Source organism: Bos mutus, chromosome 28 (assembly GCF_027580195.1).
Source record: "Bos mutus isolate GX-2022 chromosome 28, NWIPB_WYAK_1.1, whole genome shotgun sequence".
In the NCBI taxonomy this organism is placed as follows: domain Eukaryota; kingdom Metazoa; phylum Chordata; class Mammalia; order Artiodactyla; family Bovidae; genus Bos; species Bos mutus.
In genome coordinates this window covers 38091161-38109346 of record NC_091644.1, presented here as the reverse complement: position 1 = coordinate 38109346, position 18186 = coordinate 38091161, and the positions used below count along the sequence as shown (strand labels likewise).

The 18186-nt window shown below is 48.0% G+C and overlaps 1 long non-coding RNA gene across 1 annotated transcript; it reads right to left on the bottom strand.

Moving 5' to 3' along the window:
- Positions 1 to 10587: 10587 nt before the first annotated feature.
- Positions 10588 to 12539, bottom strand: LOC138986065 (uncharacterized). The gene is made up of 2 exons (XR_011462961.1): positions 12256 to 12539; positions 10588 to 10797 (listed from the first exon to the last, which is right to left on the bottom strand). It is a non-coding gene; the product is annotated as an uncharacterized lncRNA (long non-coding RNA).
- Positions 12540 to 18186: the final 5647 nt, after the last annotated feature.

Below are 18186 nucleotides of genomic sequence, written 5' to 3'. Positions count from 1 at the left end.
GCGTTGCAGATGGAGGGGGAGCCGGCTGCTTTTAATTAGAGGCGCTGCTTTCCTGTTTTCCATTGGCGGCCAGTTTCTAAGTTTCCCCGCACCCTCTGCCGCTTCCCAAAAGCAATTTCTTTTTTTTTCAAAGAATCCAAACTGTCTGGAATGAGAAAGGAGAAAGCTATCATTATGTGAGCTGCGTGGTGGCTTCTGTTGCCTCTGCAGTCATTTAGAGGTGGTCAAAGGGAGGCCTCCACTGTCCAGACGTGGCCTAGGGTTCTGCTGTTAATTCTCTCCTCCCCATCCCATGGGCTCTTCTTCTATACCACTGAAACCCTGTGGGGAGAATATCGCGGCACCAGGCTCTGATCCTGGTTAGAACTCACTTCCTCACATGAAGCCCAGGTCCATTTAGAACAGAGGGACTTCAGGAGGGCTGTCAGAGTTTGCAAACAAGAATACAGGGCACCCAGTTTCACGTGAACTTCAGACACACCGCATAACTTTCAGTGTAAGTATGTCCTAAGTGTTGCATGTATACTTTTAAGAATATACCATGTATACTTGCATTACAAAAACGATTCTTTGGTGACCTGAAATTCACATGTAACCTGATGTCCTGTATTTTATCTGGCAAACTCTTTTCTGAGGTCCACAGAGAGTCCCAGACCACAAACCTGAAAGTCTGCTGTCCCCAAGAGTGGGTTGTGTGGAATGTATCCCATTTGGGAGAGGTCAGCAAAGCCAAGGGGAAGACAGAGATGGCTGTCCTGTGTCACCAGGATGAAAAAGAGAGACTCCTCAAATCTAAAGGCATCCATGTTATAGGTACTTTGGCTTGTTCAGACAAATCAGCATGCAAGGGGAAAATGACAACATGGTTCCAGGCCACAGGACCTATGGATGAGCCTGGTCTGCCCAGAGGCCAGTGGCTTGACCAAAGAAGGAGAAGGAAGGACACAGGCCAATCTGGGGGGGTGCAAGCCTTAGGTCAGTAATTCCTAGCCCTTTTTGTCCCTCCATTCCTGCCATGGTCTGCTTTGATGCTACTCTGGTTCCACCTCATTATGCCTTAGATGGCTGACAGCCTTAGTCTTCATTTAGTTCAAGTTTAATTTTATTTGAGAACAGGTTTACAAACACAGAACATGCTCAGACAAAGGAGAAGATTCAGAATCTCTGCACGGAAACTGGAAAGTTCTAGAAGATTCCAGAAGGACAGGCAGAACAAGTAAGGCAAAGTCTCAATCCCCCAGGGTCCTTCCTCTTCTGGAGGAGATGGCCAAGGGGAGTCTGGAAAGACAGCAGTGCTCCCCCTGCCAACAAGGCAGATGGGAGTACTCTGCCTGGAGACAAGTGAGGTCCCCCACAGCCCACCCCAGACAACCCTCAGACCTGAGAGCAGATGAAAAAGGTTCTCAGGCAGCAGAATGTGCAGCCTGCTGTTATTTATAAACCGTCATGGAGCTTGAGAGGCGGTCTACCAAGTTTCCCCTTATGTAAATGACAGTTTACAATGCACAGGGCACACACGTTGCGTAAACCAGGCCTGATATTTTAAACCCTCTCTGTTCGCAAAGGGTGTTGTGCTTTGTTCTCCTCTCCAGTTTCCCACTTCAGGAACTGAGATCTGTAAAATTGCACGTGGTCAATAGGGAAGTCCATCAGAGCTGTTCTGAGCGGCCGTCCTCCCGTCCCCACCCCCACCCCAGCTCTGGTTTCATCTAGGATATCAATTATGGGCTTTTACATAAGACGGGCTAATGCATTTTCAAAGCAGGCAGATCCCCCTCCCATGTTTTGACAGTTTGGCTTGAGTTGAAATATAATTAAACTTTTTGAAAACCAGGGCTTTGAAACACAATCCCCTCCCTGTTGACACACCGGTTGTTTTTTGTTGTGTTCTTTTTTTTTTTTTTTTTTCCTTAAGAGTTGGGTTTTTACTTGCTGTGGTGCATGACTTCGCCCTTCACTTTCTGCACTCAAAACAAACACTGGTTTCAGGCATTCAGCTTTTCTAGCGCTGCATAGCTGAGAGTGGAAAAAATAACATCTGAAACAGGACGGGCTTTTGATGTTCCCTCCTTATGACAGACACATTTGAAAACCACCGCGGTGAGTCACTCACATTCTGTGCATACCCTCTCCAAGGAGCAGGAAGTGTAGGTATTTTAAACCCTGAAGCCAGGAGAAGTTTTCAGCTGCATCTTGGCCCGCACCCCTCCTGAGAGAAGCTCAGTGGCCCTGCTCAGTGTGACCCAGGCTCCTGCCAGCCTTTCTTTGTTCTCTTTGCCCTGGTTTTGCTTTTTAGGCTAGCAGGCCAAGTTGGAAAAGCACAGAGCTAGCGAATTTACAAAATCAACAAAAACTTAAAAAGAAAAAAAAATCAGCAACAACAGCAGCAATGGAGGCCAGTGGTTGGTAGGGGGCAGGCAGATGGAGCCATGAGATGTCCTCAGGCAGCTCACTAGGGACCCAGCTCTGGGGCTCTTTGGCCCAACAAGAAATAAAGTCCAGTCCCTGTCAGCTAACTTCTAACCCAAGTCATTAGCTGTGGGGAGCGTCCCCAAGTCCCCTCCTCCACTAGCTCCAAAGGCCAAAAGAACAGAAGAGGAGGGGAACTAAAGACAGAATTGAACTGAAATAACTTTCTTTCACTCATGTGCATGCTCAGTTGTGTCTGATTCTTTGCAACCCCGTGGACCGTAGCCCACCAAGCTCCTCAGTCCGTGTAATTTTCTAGGCAAGAATACCAGAGTGGGTTGTCCCTTCCTCCTCAAGGGGATCTTTCCAGTCCAGGGGCTGAACCTGCATCTCCTTGGTCTCCTGCTTGGAAGGCAGATTCTTTACCACTAGCGCACCTGGGAAGCCCTGAAAATGACTTTAAGAGGAAGGATTTTTTTTAAAAAAGGACTTGGTGGAAATAAGCCAGAATTTGCTCTGAAAGAAGTTATAAATCTTAACCTTCCTTGGGACAGGAAACCCAAAGAGGGGTGCGTGGAGCTTCTGAAGATGGGAACAGGGTGGTGGTAGGAGACCTTGGCTTCCTCTATGGGGAGGGAAGACTTCCCAGAACATCGGTCTCTGATATCACCAGCAGTTGATACTGGGAAAGTGGTAGATTCATGCAAGAATTCATTTTGCTCTGATGTTTTTGCTGTTGTAGACAGCTTTCTTGAAGAGGTGGAGTCGTTTGGGAAAAGCAATCCCAGCCTTCAGCATTTTTAGAACAAGAACATGGTATGACCCTTGAACTGCTTGGGAACCGTGTAAGCCACAAAAGCACCCCAACTATGAAGAACTATTGCTATTGTCTCAAATGCCAGCTGCCTCTCCATCCTAATGGAATCTAAGGACTTTCTGGGTGGAAGAAAATCCTGGAGTTGTCACAAGCAGCTCCTTAAGAGGTCAGATTGCTCAGAGCATCATGGATTCTTTGAGGGTTTTATTGTGACGTACAAATTCCTCAGAAGGGCAGTGTCCAGGCATAGCACAGACAGGGTGAAGCATCTGGGATCAGTCACAGAGGCAGTCCATGGGACACCCAAGGGACAGCATGAGGATTAGTCTCCTATCAGACGGTAGAGAATCCACCTTCAGTGCAGGAGACCCAGGTTCAATCCCTGGGTCGGGCAGATCCCCTGGAGGAGGGCATGATAACTCACTCCAGTATTCTTGCCTGGAGAATTCTACAGACAGAGGAGCCTGGAGGGCTACAGTCCATGGAGTCACAAAGAATCGGACACGATTGAGCAACTAACACTGCTATGACAAATGACCATGAACTTGGCAGCTTAGACAGCACATATTTATTATCTTGCCATTCTGTAGGATGGAAGTCTGACATAGGTCTCACTGAGCTAAAATCAAGGGACAACAGGGCTGCGGTTCTTCCAGAAGCTCTAGGAGAGCTTCTGTGCCCAGCCCCTTCCAGAGGGGACTTTTGGCACCATTCCCCTGATCCTTCACCCCCCTATTCTGCCCACTCCCCCCACTTTCCAGGACCCTTGTGATTACACCTGGAGAATCCAGGGTGAGCTCCATCTCTCAAAGTCAGCCAATTAGTAGACTTGATTCCCTCTGCGACTTCCACTCCCCTTTGCCAAGTAGCCTGACATCTTCTTAAGTTGTGGGAATGAGGCTGGGGGCATGTTTGGTGGCCACTATTCTAGGAGGGTCCATAGTATCCTTTGTCAGTCTCACTGAGCATAACACAGTTTCTCATTCATAATAAGGTAATTGACATTATGCATATGTACTATCTGCCAGGCATGGTTCTAAGTACATCTCATTGTACTTATTCTTCATGACAGTTCTGTGATGCTATTATTCACTCCATTGTACAGATGAGGAAACCATACAGAGAATGTCCATGGCCAGTAAAGGGTGAAGATGGTTAGCACCGAGCCTCTGGCCCAGACTCCAGGTTCTCTAGATAAATATAGGGCTTGTGTGCATGCTCAGTTGCTTAGTCATGTCTAACTCTTTGCAACCCCATGGACTATAGCCCACCAGGCTCCTCTGTCCATGGGATTTTCCAAGCAAGAATACTGGAGTGGGTTGCCACTTCCTACTCCAGGGGATCTTCCCCACCCACAGATCGAACCCACATCTCTTGCACCTCCTGCATTGGCAGGTGGGTTCTTTAGCACTAGAGCCACCTGGGACATCACCTTCCAAACCCCCAGGGCAAGTCCTCCTGCCCCTTGTTCCCTTTAAGTCCTCCTGCAGAGAGAGAGGGCTCCCTGTTATATCAGAGGACCAGCCCAGCTAAGAAGGTGAACTATAAAGTTCTGTTCATCCTGCTGGGCTCACACCATCCATGTCCTGACCACTTGAAACTGTTTCCAGCTAAGAATTTGGAGGAGCCAGAAACACATGCAACCTTGCATACTTGGCTTAGACCATGACAATACAAGCTGGTGACAGCTAGGGCTTGGAAATCGTCTTGCTGCTGTTTTCCCTGAGTGGAGAGGACCTTCTGCAGAGGAGTGGGAACTGGCATCAATTGGAATATGGTCCCACCCTTGAGGGGACCCTGGAGTCCCCTGGATTGGAGGAAAAGCATGCACACTCAACGCGGGGAGATTGGGTCCTCCTCCTCATCCTGGCCCTGTGACCCTCTGCCCCCACAGATGGTCCCCCAACCCACCAATGTCTTCTTGACTTCCAACAATGACAAACGGAAGGCAGAATTGGACATCCAGACTGGGAGTTGCCTCCAGCCCCTTGATGTTTTCAGAAATCAGTCTGAGATGCAACGGCCGGGCCCTAGTTGGCAAGAAAGACCCCAAACCAGACAGAAATAAGAGCCAACATGAAGGTCCTCAGGGCCCCAGGGAAATCAGCCAAGAGAACCTCCACTGCCAAGTTCCGCAAATTTCACAAGTTTGTTACAAACCCCACAAGTGTTGTTTGGTTGCTTAAAAACGATTTAATTTTTGCAATCTCCCAGAGAGAGAGTGCCCCAAATTAAAACTGATGTTTGAAAAATAGCAACTATGGGGGATGAAAGATGGTTCTTCTCCAAGGAGGGAGGCCAGCAGGAGTGGGGGAAACAGTCTAGTGTCAAAGGAAGAGAACACTTAGGTCCAACACCTGGAGCCCTGAGATGCCAGGTGACGGAGCCGATTCCCCCCTCAAATAACTAGAAAAGCCATCTTCGTGCAATTCCCCTGCAAATCTGATTGTCATCAGAACCTTGAGCACTGGGAGTGAAAGGAGGCCCCCTGTCGTAGGGGAGCACGGGGTGAGCTGCAGCCTCAGGCAGGCCTGGGTTTGAAACGGAGCTCAGCCGCTCACTCACTTCATGGCTCTGACAAGGTGCTCAGGTTAGCTGAGCCTCGGTTTCCTTGACTGCAAAGGGAAGGTGATTGGTTGGGACCAGACATCACGGGGATGCTGGGAAGTGATGATCGTGCTGTGAAGCACACGACAGCTGGTAGTCTAGGGGACCTCCTTCATGGTCGTTACTATGAGTGTCATCTTACACGTCATTACTCCTGGCATCAATATAGTCATCAAGTTGGCCTTCTTAAGAGGTCATCTATAGAGCAGGATACTTTGTGACCCCTCATGCTGCTCATACAATTCCCTCAAGGCCGTAGGGCTGAGGGACCACCTGCATGGACTTGGACGAGTGAGCTCTGCACAGCCCAGCAGCAGATACAACATGGCCTCAGTTCATCACGGTATCCTCTGGCCTGTGGCCCTGAAAGATAGCACAGCGGCAATATCCATGTCGCCAGGAGCCTGTCCCTTCCAGGGGCCTTTCAAACCCCAGGACCAGCAGCAAGCAGGACAGAGGGATCCACGCTCACAGATGGAGCACCCAGAGGGGAGGCACCTGTGTCATGGAGAGGTCGGCGCTGGTGACCTGTGAAAGAGGCCGCCACTGTCGCAAGGGCATCTGGGGGTTATGTGTCAGGGGAGTGCCTTTTTAGCCTCTTTGTTTGAATGAAAGCTGACAGCAAATAAGCTGGTTCCACATTGTATAGCTGAGCACCAGCCGGCTGTATTCACAGAATCACCTTTGACGTCTTTCAACTGCCTGGCTGCCTGATCGTCGTTCAAGTCACCTGGGTCTCCCCAGCACCAGCCTGGCACACAGGCAGTTCTGGCTGTTCTTTAAAGAAGGGCCCAAGGACTTCCCTGGTGGTCCAGCAGTTAAGACTCCATGCTTCCCCCGCAGGGGACACAGGTTTAATCCCGGGTCAGGGAACTAAGATCCCAGATGCCACACAGCACCGTCAAAAAGAAATAAAATAAAGGACAGCCCACCTTGGTCTGGATGAGGGGCCGGGGACAACGGAGCGCAGGCTCCAGGGACTGACTTGCCAGCAGTGGCTGCACGTGATGCCGAAAGAGTGGGGAAGCCAGGGAGCTCTGGATTTCCCCCGGGAAACTTCCCATGCAGGGCACTGAGCAGCCTGACCTTCCACCTAGGCAGCACAGGATGGCTGCAGGGAGCCACAAGATAGCCTGACAACCAGCGAGTGACTACATCTACTCCTGCCAGCAATTGCAAACCACGGGTGTCTGTGAGGGTCTCAGGAATCAGCTTGCTAAACGCCTCTCTCTAGCGGGCAGTTAAAATGCTACGTTCACCCAGGGAGGGCAAACTTGGGGAACATCACTCAGTTCCAGAAAGAGGAAAAGGCACAGAACATATACCCTGCAGGTGAATCGGCCTGCCTGGCTGTCAGGAAATCTGACAATTTCAAATGTCAAATAATCAGGCAAATGGACACCAACCAAAAGAGAAGCCAAGCTGGTCAGAGTAAGTGGTATGGCAGTGTTTTATTTTTTATTTTTTGATGTAGACTATTTTTAAGTCTTTACTCAACTTGTTACAACATTGTTTTTGTCTTGTGTTTTGGTTTTCTTGGCCATGAGGCATGTGGGATCTTAGGAACTGAACCTGCAGCCCCTGCATTGGAAGGTGAAGTCTAAACCACAGGAGCACCAGGAAATCTCTCAAGCGATGTTTTAAGAGCTTCATGTGAGCTAACTCATTTAATCCTTGTGACAACCTAACAAGCTCCATACTGTCCTTACCCCTGTTTTACAATGAAAAACTGAGGCAGGTTAAATAAAGTTCATATGTGATGATGCTGGGCTTTGAACACTTAGACTGACCCATGGTGGGAACACTGCTGACTTCCGGGCCCATGCACCGGATCTGGACACCAAGCTGAATAAAAACAGGACATCTTGCAAAGCAAAGAAAGAGGAATCTAAAGATGTCAACAGCCTCCCTTTGGCAGAGGGGAAGGACTGGTGAACAAGACAGGTCAGGTTTCTAAACTGGCTTCCGTCCCAGCAAAGACTTTCTCTCCGCCTTGGAGAGGACCTGCCAAGACCCTCTTGCTCCACCCAAATGAATCGCACAAGAGTTGGGAAAGCAAGCCACCCCAAACCCTGCCCCCGTGCCCCACTGGGCACAGAAGTGCTGCTTGCACTGAGCTGTGGCAGGGTTTCCAACTGCAAACAGAAGAGGGCTGGCAAGGAGCAAGGGAGGGATGCTGATCCAGACGTTGAGTCCCACCCTAAAGAGCACGGCACTTCCTAAGAGCCCTCCTGGAGCCCCTGGAATGGTTCTAGGTAACACCCAGGGACAATTCCAGGTCCCTAGATGTGCCTCTGGCAGCCTGCAGCCAGTGCTACAGCCAGTCCCCTGCTTTCAGCTGGTGACCTTCTATCCCAGCTCCGATGAGCCAAGCCAGGCTTCACTCTCACAGGACCCACCAGGAGCGTTCCTGGGAATCCCTGCCGTTTCCCGAGGCTACTTCACCAGCCTCTCGAAATCTACTGTGTATCCTGACTTGAGGCACATCAGGGGCAGGATGGCCAAGAATGCACCTTGTCCTTGCAGAGCCAATGAGACTTTGAGCTGATATCTGGTAGATGGCAGTTGGGGGCGGGGTGGGGGAAGCGCAGTGTAATTAGAAAGCAGAAATCTCAGTTTGATTCCTATTTGCAACTTGCAGCCTATAAGACCAGGAGCCCACCATCCGCCTCAGAAAAACGAAGATAATCGTACCCAAGCCACAGAGGTGTATAGGTGTGATCTGAGTTACTGGTTCATTGATTCACAGAATATTTGAGCATTCATTGCACGTGGAGTCCTGGAAGTGAAAGTGTTTTGAAATCAGAAGAGCACACCGTGGTCTGGGAGGAGGAAGGGGTGCTAGTCTGAGGAACAGAGCTGTAGGCAAAGAAGAGAGTCTCCAGGGGTCTCTGCCTGAGCAGTCAAAAGTGCAGGAAGCAGGGGCCTCCCACAACCTTGGGGTGCCATGGAGTCTCTGTACCTGGGGCTACTGCTTACCTTCAGGTAGCTCCCTGCGGCCAGCCTCTGAGATGGCAGACCACACCCTGTCTCTCAGCTGGTCAAGACTGGCATACAGAGAGGAGACAAACCCTGCCATACCCAGTATGCAGCCTAATTCAGCTCCTGTCCTTGCAGCTGCAGTCACCAGCCCCAGAGAGGCCCCTACCTGGAGTGGGTCCACATTGAGAGCAGTCCACTGGGTGGCTCGGGAAGCTCCCTGGCTGCAATTGATGCCTCCTGAGATGATGCTCCAAGTAGCTCACAGCTTCAGCAGAAAGCCAGCTGGTCTGGGAGGCTCCCCACTTGCTCAGTGGCACCTCACAGACTGCCACCTTCTCAGGCTTCTGCTGGACCAATGGATGATTGAGGATGCTGGTGATTCAGAAGCTGACGGAGATAATCGCTCAGTCCAGGCACCAGCTCTCTCTTCTCCTCCTCCCTCAGCCCCATCGAACAGCAGTTGACAAGGTACCTTCAGATGACCTGGCATGCAAGTCCCTAGAAATTGCTGCCGATCTTCTCTAGAAACTATGCCCACACCTAGAGAGAGGGGTAGTGTCTGATTGCCAAGCTAAACTCTGAAGCACCAGGTCTGGTCAGACAAAGGCAACCTTCCAGGACCATGAAACTAACGAGGCTCTACAAAAATCACATCTACCCTTTGTCCTTTTAGGGAGAACCTGAGTGGTGAAATAAATGACTTCGCGTTTGATGGAAAGAGAGCTGGGCGTGACATCTGCAGATCTGAGCCTGTCACGTCTATGACTTACTGGCTTTATTCTCCTGGTGCCTCCAGTTTCTCATCTATAAAATGGAACAATAATACTTGTGGGTCAAAGTAGAGTTCCACATGTACAAACGCTGTGTAGTTTATAAGGAGGGCTGAGTGTCATTTATCAGCAATCTTGGGTAGAACCTCCTTGGAGAAAGGAGCAGAGATGGTAGAAACATTTCTACCTGTTTACGATTCTGAAATCCTGGAATCTTAGCTTGTTTCTGTGTTTTCCAGCAGATCTGGAACACGATGTTCACTTGTGAACATTTTGTCTGTGAAAACTAATTTCCTTCTGGAATACAAGATCATGGCTGACCTTAATCCTGGGTCCATTTCACACAGGCAGGGTGGGTTGGACAGCCACATGAAATATCCCTGGTGTCTACATTTAGAGACTCACATAAAATTAGTTGCAACTAATTTTGGCCAGTGGATGTTTCAAAGAAAATGGAAACTCTAATCCGCACCATTAGCTGGGTGCTTTTTCACACCAGTGATGCTAACCCACCAGGAAGCAATGTGTCAGGTACCCTGGGAAGCATTCAATGGGCAAGCTGGTGAAATGTGGGAACCAGGCTCCATTAGGAGAATCCTCCACTGATTGATTGGCTCTTCTGGGTAAAGTTTTCAAGAAAACAAAAGCCTTCTTGGTAGGAATCTAAAGGATCAGGCATCCTGGTTATGTTGGGAAGAAGATGGGTTTGGAGCCAGACAGATCTTGATTCAGCGTGGACTCTAGATAGGGCTTGGGGAGCAGTCTCACTGAAAGGGAGGTGGCTGGCAAGACATATCAGAGTTTGATTTTGTCCCCTGCATGCTCATCACTTAGATAATATGTTTATTTGTGCCAGGGAGAGTTTTGGGGATCAGCGGCTACTGAAGCTGGGCAGAAACCCTCCCAAACCACCCCTTGGTGATGTTACTGTCCTGATACAAACTCAGGAACTGCCACTTCCCATCTCTGTGACTGTGGCCAAGTAACTCAGCCTCTGTGAGCTTCTGTTTTCTCATTTTTATAAGAGGAATAATAATAATTCCATCCTGGCAGGGATTTGTGAGGGATTCTATGAGACAGCATCCGGGAAAGGGCTTAGCACAACTCAAGGGTATAACAGGCACTCAGCATCAGCAAGTCTCTTCCAGCGCAGGCGCCCAGATGTCTTAGAATCCTAAGGAGGGAACCAGATGGGCACTTGGATCTGGAAATCTGAAAAAAAAAAAAAAAATACGTTGGTTAGATTTGTGAGGGTTTGCCTTTGGATTTTGTGGCCCACCAACAAGTGTGCTCCAAGACGGTGCCACATCTGCCCCCCATATTGTCAGTCAGGAGCGCCAAGTAGTGGGCTTACTTGAAAGGGAGGCCTCACGGACTGAGCTACAGCAGGCAGTGCCAGGCCTGCAGATGAAACAGTCACCATAGCGAATGAATTAGACCAGTGGTTTTCCTAAGGTCTGGAGGCAGCAGAATCTTCCTACAGTGGTTTTTTTCTTGCCTTTCTCTTGAGTTTTTTTTTCACCCTTTTCTCCCCCCTGCTCTCTCACAGAACTCCTAGAGTCTGGACAAGACACAGGATGATAGAGGCAGACATGATAAGCCTCTTTCAGTACCACGTTCTTTGCAAGGAATCTGCAGAGGCTCCCTGTGGAAATTGCGGGGCTGGCAGGAAACTACTGCATTGGCTAATGACCAACACAATGAGCCCATTCATTCGTTCATTCAAGCATTGGTTCAAGAAGCATTTACAGAGGGAGCCTCTGAAGCTTCCTCGAAGATGGTAAGATAAAATGCCACACAGTCCCAGGCCCCGCACATCAGTGATGCATCCTGGGTAACAAACAATGCCGGCTCAGTTAGAATAGAAAGTTGCAAAGTTATGCGCCTTGAGACCTTGACCAGTGGATTGCAGACACCCACATGTGCACATTGGTTTCTTTGCAGGGGATCAGATGTCTGACTTCGGTCTACCACACCCTGATGGCAAGCCATGTCAGCCCCGTGTCTAGCTCATAGCACACTTACTGAATGAATCTGGAGGAGCCCTCTTTATTGCCTGCAACTTACAGCTTCCCAAGGATTAGGAGTCAGAGGAATAAGCCATTTAAGTGAAATTGCTTTTGAAACACAGATGAGTTGGAAACCTAGAAGAAACGGCTCTTGGCAAGGAACGTTTGGGATTTGGAGGGTTCCGTAGCTCACATTGTTTGATGCTTCCATAAACCAGCTGCTTTCACCTTTCCCTAAACATCAGCTCCAAAGGGAGCAAGTCAGCCCAGGGCTCTCTGGGCAACAACAGTTTCCTGAATAACGTGCAACCTCGTCTGGAGGGCCCAGCCAATCAACACACAGACTCCAGAGGAGTGTCGCGCCCATCCAAAGCATTTTGCTTCTCTTCTTTCCATGGTTTCCATAACAACGAATCACATACACACACACACACTGCAATACAGTGTCAGTTCAACTAAGCGTGTTTCCCAGCACTTGACACAATAGATTCCTCACCACTCAGGAGATATGTCTTCTCACCTGGGATCTCTGGGGCTCCTGCTTCTGGGGGGCCACAGGGGGTCTGACACCAGTAGCCCATCCTAGGGGACCTCCCTTTTCTCTCTTCAAGAGCAATCCCTCAGCAATCTGTTCCCCTCTTTTCAAGCACACCATACTTACCTAGGGCTTCCTGGGAGGCTTGTCGGTAGAGAATCCACTTCCAGTGCAGCAGATGCAAGAGACGCAAGTTCGATCCCTAGGTTGGGAAGATCACCTGGAGAAGGAAATGGCAGCCCACTCTAGTATTCTTGCCTGGACAATCCCGTGGACAGTGGAGCCTGGTGGGCTTCAATCCATGGGGTCACAAAGAGTCAGACATGACTGAGCACATGCACACACTTGCCTAAATGTGCCTGGAGAATCCCAAGCCAGAAAGATACTTGCTTCATCTTTTCTGATTTCAGGGTCCCTTACAACCCCTTCTCCCAACCCTGCTCCTACCCGGTTCATAACCAGCTCAAAAGAAAACATAACTAAGATTGTACCTTTGATGGCCTGCAATACAGCAGCCAGATGAGTGATCCCAGTGGGATCTGAATTTCATTAGTCAAACCAGGATCAGAGGGTTCTGGGTAAAAGTTTGTCAGGCTCGGAGAGATCCAGCCAAGGCTGTGTGAGGACGGAGGCTGCATCTGGCTGCAGGGACACTTCTGGAGGGCTGGCTCAGAATGAGAAAAGTAAGCCTCCCCTTTGCAGTCTGCAGATCCAAGCTGTGTGGTCTCAAAGCCTCGGGATCAGCGGGGAGGCCCCAGGCCAAAATTTCAGGCTTAGACTTCTGGACCCAAATGGGTAGGCTTTCATTATGATGAAAAATACATAAAGTTGAGTGGATGGGTTTTTGTTTGTTTTTGTCTTTAGACTATTAATAGGTTTTAATACAGTTGTCTGGAGGTTTTAGAATAGAAGGACATACCTAACATAGTTCTCAGCACCTTGTAGGAGTTGCCTATAGGATTGCTATTGAAAAAGCAAAGGAGAAGGCCCAGCCCTGCCCAGTCTGGCTTGCCTCCTCCTCCGAAGCTGCACCTCCCCCAGCTCAGTGGGCTGGGAGCATCAGTTTTGCTCTCGCCACCGCCACCTGTAACTGGGTCACCAATAGTCTTGTACTCAGCAGAAGAAATCAAATGAGAGTGTGAATTGGGGACTGGGTTAGTTGACACGGCTGCTCTTTTCTGGTGTGCTTTATGAGAGTGTAAGACAATCCCAGTTTACGGCGGGGTTTCGGTGTAACGGAGATTTCTCAGCGCTTTGTGCAGCCTTGCATTCAGTCCAGACAAAAGGTAATGAGCATCATCTCAAATTACCTAATCACATGGTTGCAGCAACCCATCCCCGGCCGCGCTGGGCATTTCCATGGTGTGGTCCACCCGAGGAGCTCAAAGGGCTTAAAGAAAACCCTTTCTTTATTTGGGAAGTATTATTATCTGGGTTTGACCGAGAGAGGTACGGAGAGGTGACCTGCTTTAAGACCACACAGTAAGAAGGGGCTGGGCTGAGCCTGGGGCCCAGGCAGCTGAGTGGAGCTCCATGGCTGGGAGATGACACACAGAAAGCATCTCGCACAGAGCCTGCCCTGGCCAGGCCCTGGGGGGACTCGCGAGGACATTGCACTCAGTAACAAAGGCCAGTACAGATGAAATTCAAAAGCCTCAGCCTGAGGAAACGTGTGCAGAGAACTGCCTTCTCCTTGAGAAAGCAGAATGCTGACCACATTGCAGGACAGGCATTAAGACACCAGAACTCAGATTACCAACTGTTTCTTCAGCCCTTACTGGGTGCCTGGTGGCACGCCTGTGGACTGACTGCCAGAGAGCACATTGCCTCACCCCTGCTCCAATATGACAACGTCACTGTCGTTAATAATCATAAATGCAACAACAGTAATGGTTAGAAAAGAAAAGCGGATAGTATTTTTCTGACCTTTTCTGCAGATGGTCATGCCTATCCAAAAAAACAGAAAATACAATAAATATTCCAGTACCAAGCAAATGCAATGGATTAGCCCCTATAATTACATTAGTTACATTTTAGTTGCATGAATGTGTTATTTGAGGAAACGGAAAAACTTATTTCCAGATTGTTCTATTGCAAAAATGAGGAATACCATTATAGTTTCTGTTTCTGATGGGTAAATTCTTTCATTTGACCATGTACTTGAAAAATTGATTTTGAAATTTTCATGCTCAGTGGACAGGATAGCCAGATTTGTCATCTACTTTTACTCCTGGTTAATGAAAGAACTTAATTTATTAATTTTGGAAATTGTCTTTCCAGGGACTTCCCTGGCCCAGTGGCTAAGTCTCTGAGCTCCCAATGCAGGGGATCTGAGTTCAATCCCCGGTAGGGGAACTAGATCTCATGTGCTGCAACTGAAGATCCCTCAAGTGCATGCTCAGTCGCATCAATCATGTCTGACTCTTTGCAACCCCATGGGCTAAAAACCACCAGGCTCCTGTGTCCATAGAATTTTCTACTTAAGAATACTGAAGTGGGTTGCCATTTCCTCCTCCAGGGGAACTTCCCAACCCAGGGATTGAAACCGTGTCTCCTGTATCTCCTGCATTGCAGGTGGATTCTTTACCACTGGGGAAGCCCAAAAGACCCCTCATACCACAATGATGATTGAAAATCCCAAGTGCTGCAGCTAAGACCCGGCCATGCTGTGCCCTGCTAAGTCGCTTCAGTCCTGTCCTACTCTTTGCGACCCTATGAACTGTAACCCACCAGGCTCCTCCATCCATGGGATTCTCCAGGCAAGAATACTGGAGTGGGTTGCCCTGCCCTCCACCAGGGGATCTTCCCGACTCAGAGATCAAACCCACTTCTACTGCAGCTCCTACATTGTAAGTAGATTCTTTACCGCTGAGCCACTGGGGAAGCCCTAAGACCCACACAACCAAATAAGTAAATATTTTTTTAAAAGTATCTTTCCTATAAAGCAATGGATATATTGACAGCTCTTAAAATACACATGGCAAAAAGTCACAAAAAATCACTATAAATTCTAGAAATTGCAGTACTGCCCACATCTTTATTTCTCTAAAATCCATTCCACTCTCTTCCAAATGTCTCCATAGGGGAAAAATTTTAAACACAAATAAAGACTTGAAGTTTGACAGAAGAGATTCACAGAATTGAAGTAACTCAAGTTTCATATAAAGACACATTGAGAGAAACAATCACATGACAAATATAGAGAAATAAAGAAAATTCAGAGCAAGGGAAAAAAGAAATAAGAGGTGACAGTGCAGCCAGAGGGGAAAAGTCACGTTCAGTCTTAGTGCTCTGATGTAGCTGCTAGACTTGAACCATAAGTTTCACTCTACATTCTGGGCTTCCTGGCAGCCAAAGGAAAAAGGGAGATGTGGTTAGTCCTGGCACTCACATTGACAGAAAAGAAACCCTGTGGGAAAGCCTTAAGAAAAGTGACTTGTGGACCCGTACAGAAGAATCCACTCAAGGGCCAACCAAGTCTACCAAGGGAGACAGAAAGTTCCAGGACAATTTAATTCTGCTTTGGTTTCCTTTCCATATTGGTTTCAGGCCAGGAAAGGATTAGTGTTGGAAAGACATAGCAGAGACCCTGTGAAAAAACATCAGAAAGGAAGTAACCAGAAAAGATGAATTCTGTTAAGACATTAGAAAATTTGTATTTAGCACATTTTAAAACTGATGTTCATCCTACTCCAGGGCATATACCCTGAGGAAACCAAAACTGAAAAAGACACATGTAACCCATTGTTCATTGCAGCACTATTTACAACAGCTAGAACATGGAAGCAACCTAGATGTCCATTGACAGACGAATGGATAAAGAAGTTGTGGTACATATACACAATGGACTATTACTCAGCCATTAAAAGGAATGCCTTTAAGTCAGTTCTAATGAGGTGGATGAACACAGAACCTATTGTACAAAGTAAGTCAGAAAGAGAAAGAGAAATATCATATTCTTGCAGCCATGAAATTAAAAGATGCTTACTCCTTGGAAGGAAAGTTATGACCAACCTAGATAGCATATTCAAAAGCAGAGACATTACTTTGCCAACAAAGGTCCGTCTAGTCAAGGCTATGGTTTTTCCTGTGGTCATGTATGGATGTGAGAGTTGGACGGTGAAGAAGGCTGAGCGCCGAAGAATTGATGCTTTTGAACTGTGGTGTTGGAGAAGACTCTTGAGAATCCCTTGGACTGCAAGGAGATCCAACCAGTCCATTCTGAAGAAGATCAGCCCTGGAATTTCTTTGGAAGGAATGGTCCTAAAGTTGAAACTCCAGTACTTTGGCCACCTCACGCGAAGAGTTGACTCATTGGAAAAGACTCTGATGCTGGGAGGAATTGGGGGCAGGAGGAGAAGGGGACGACAGAGGATGAGATGGCTGGATGGCATCACTGACTCGATGGACGTGAGACTGAGTGAACTCTGGGAGTTGGTGATGGACAGGGAGGCCTGGCGTGCTGCGATTCATGGGGTTGCAAAGAGTCGGACACGACTGAGTGACTGATCTGATCTGATCTGAATGCATATATACAGAATCTAGAAAAACAGTACTGAAGAATTTACTTACAGGGCAGCAATGGAGAAACACGCATAGAGATAAACATGGGGAATGGGGAGGAGAGGGTGAGAGGTGTGGAGAGAGTAACATGGAAACTTACATTACCATATGTAAAATAGAGAGCCAACGGGAATTTGCTGTATGGCTCAGGAAACTCCAGCAGGGGCTCTGGATCAACCTAGAGGGGTGGGATGGGGAGGGAGACAGGAGGGAGTTTCAAAAGGGAGGGGATATATGTATACCCCAGAGAAGGCAATGGCACCCCACTCCAGTACTCTTGCTTGAAAAATCCCATGGACGGAGGAGCCTAGTAGGCTGCAGTCCATGGAGTCGCTAAGAGTCAGACACGACTGAGCAACTTCACTGTCTCTTTTCACTTTCATGCATTGGAGAAGGAAATGGCAACCCACTCCAGTGTTCTTGCTTGGAGAATCCCAGGGACGGGGGAGCCTGGTGGGCTGCCGTCTGTGGGGTCGCACAGAGTCGGACATGACTGAAGTGACTTAGCATAGCATAGCATATGTATACCTATGGCTGATTCATGTGGTTTGACAGAAAACAACACAATTCTGTAAAGCAAGTATCCTTCAATTAAAAAAAAAAAAAAAAACTGATGTTCAATAAATGGCAATGCTTAATCCAAAGGACTAGATCAATAGTAATGAGGAAGATAAAGGAGAGAGCTGGGCAGCAAGGATGGCTTAACGTTGCCTTTGAATTCCACATTTGCCCTCTCCCTCGCTCCTCCAGCTGCCAGGAGGCAGCCTCAGCTCCGGATCTGGGCACGTGGGGACCAACATCCAAATCCTGCCTCTAGGGCATCTTCCCTGGTGATAATGGCAGACTGACTCATCACAGACTACCCTCTTGCAGAAAATACTGGAAAACATGGACAAGACACATTTTTTTTTTTTCCAATCTACTTCAAGCCACCGAAAAACCACCAGGGCATTACAAACTAAGGAACCAAGATCCCCAAAAGAATGCATGATCTGAGAGAGGAGTCTCAGCCACTTTTCTCCTTGGGATTTGTCAATTCCTAAGCAATATCTGAAAAGTTGAGCAGTTTCTAGGAATCTATGGGGCTGGGGTGACAAAAAAAAGGAATTCAGGGTCCCACAAGAGGGGAGGGCCAGGTTGAACACCTCAGACTTGCAGCTGAGACTCCTTGAAAAAGCACAATCCAGAAAGAAACCAGCCTGCAGAAAGTTCGAATCATCTTTCAAAAGCTCAGTCCTTGATTCAATCAGTGTGATGTAAAGCAAAGAAATACATTTCTGAATAATCCACGAGTCAACAAAGAAATCATGAATGGAAATGAGAAACTATTTTAATGAAAAGATAATAAAACTAAAACACATCAAAACTTATGGGATGTACCCAAAGTGCACTTAAGAGAAATCTGTAGTCTTAAGTGCATCATTAGAGAAGCATGGATGAAGAAACAATGAACCAAGTTTCTATATTAAGATTTTAGTTAAAGAACAACAAGTT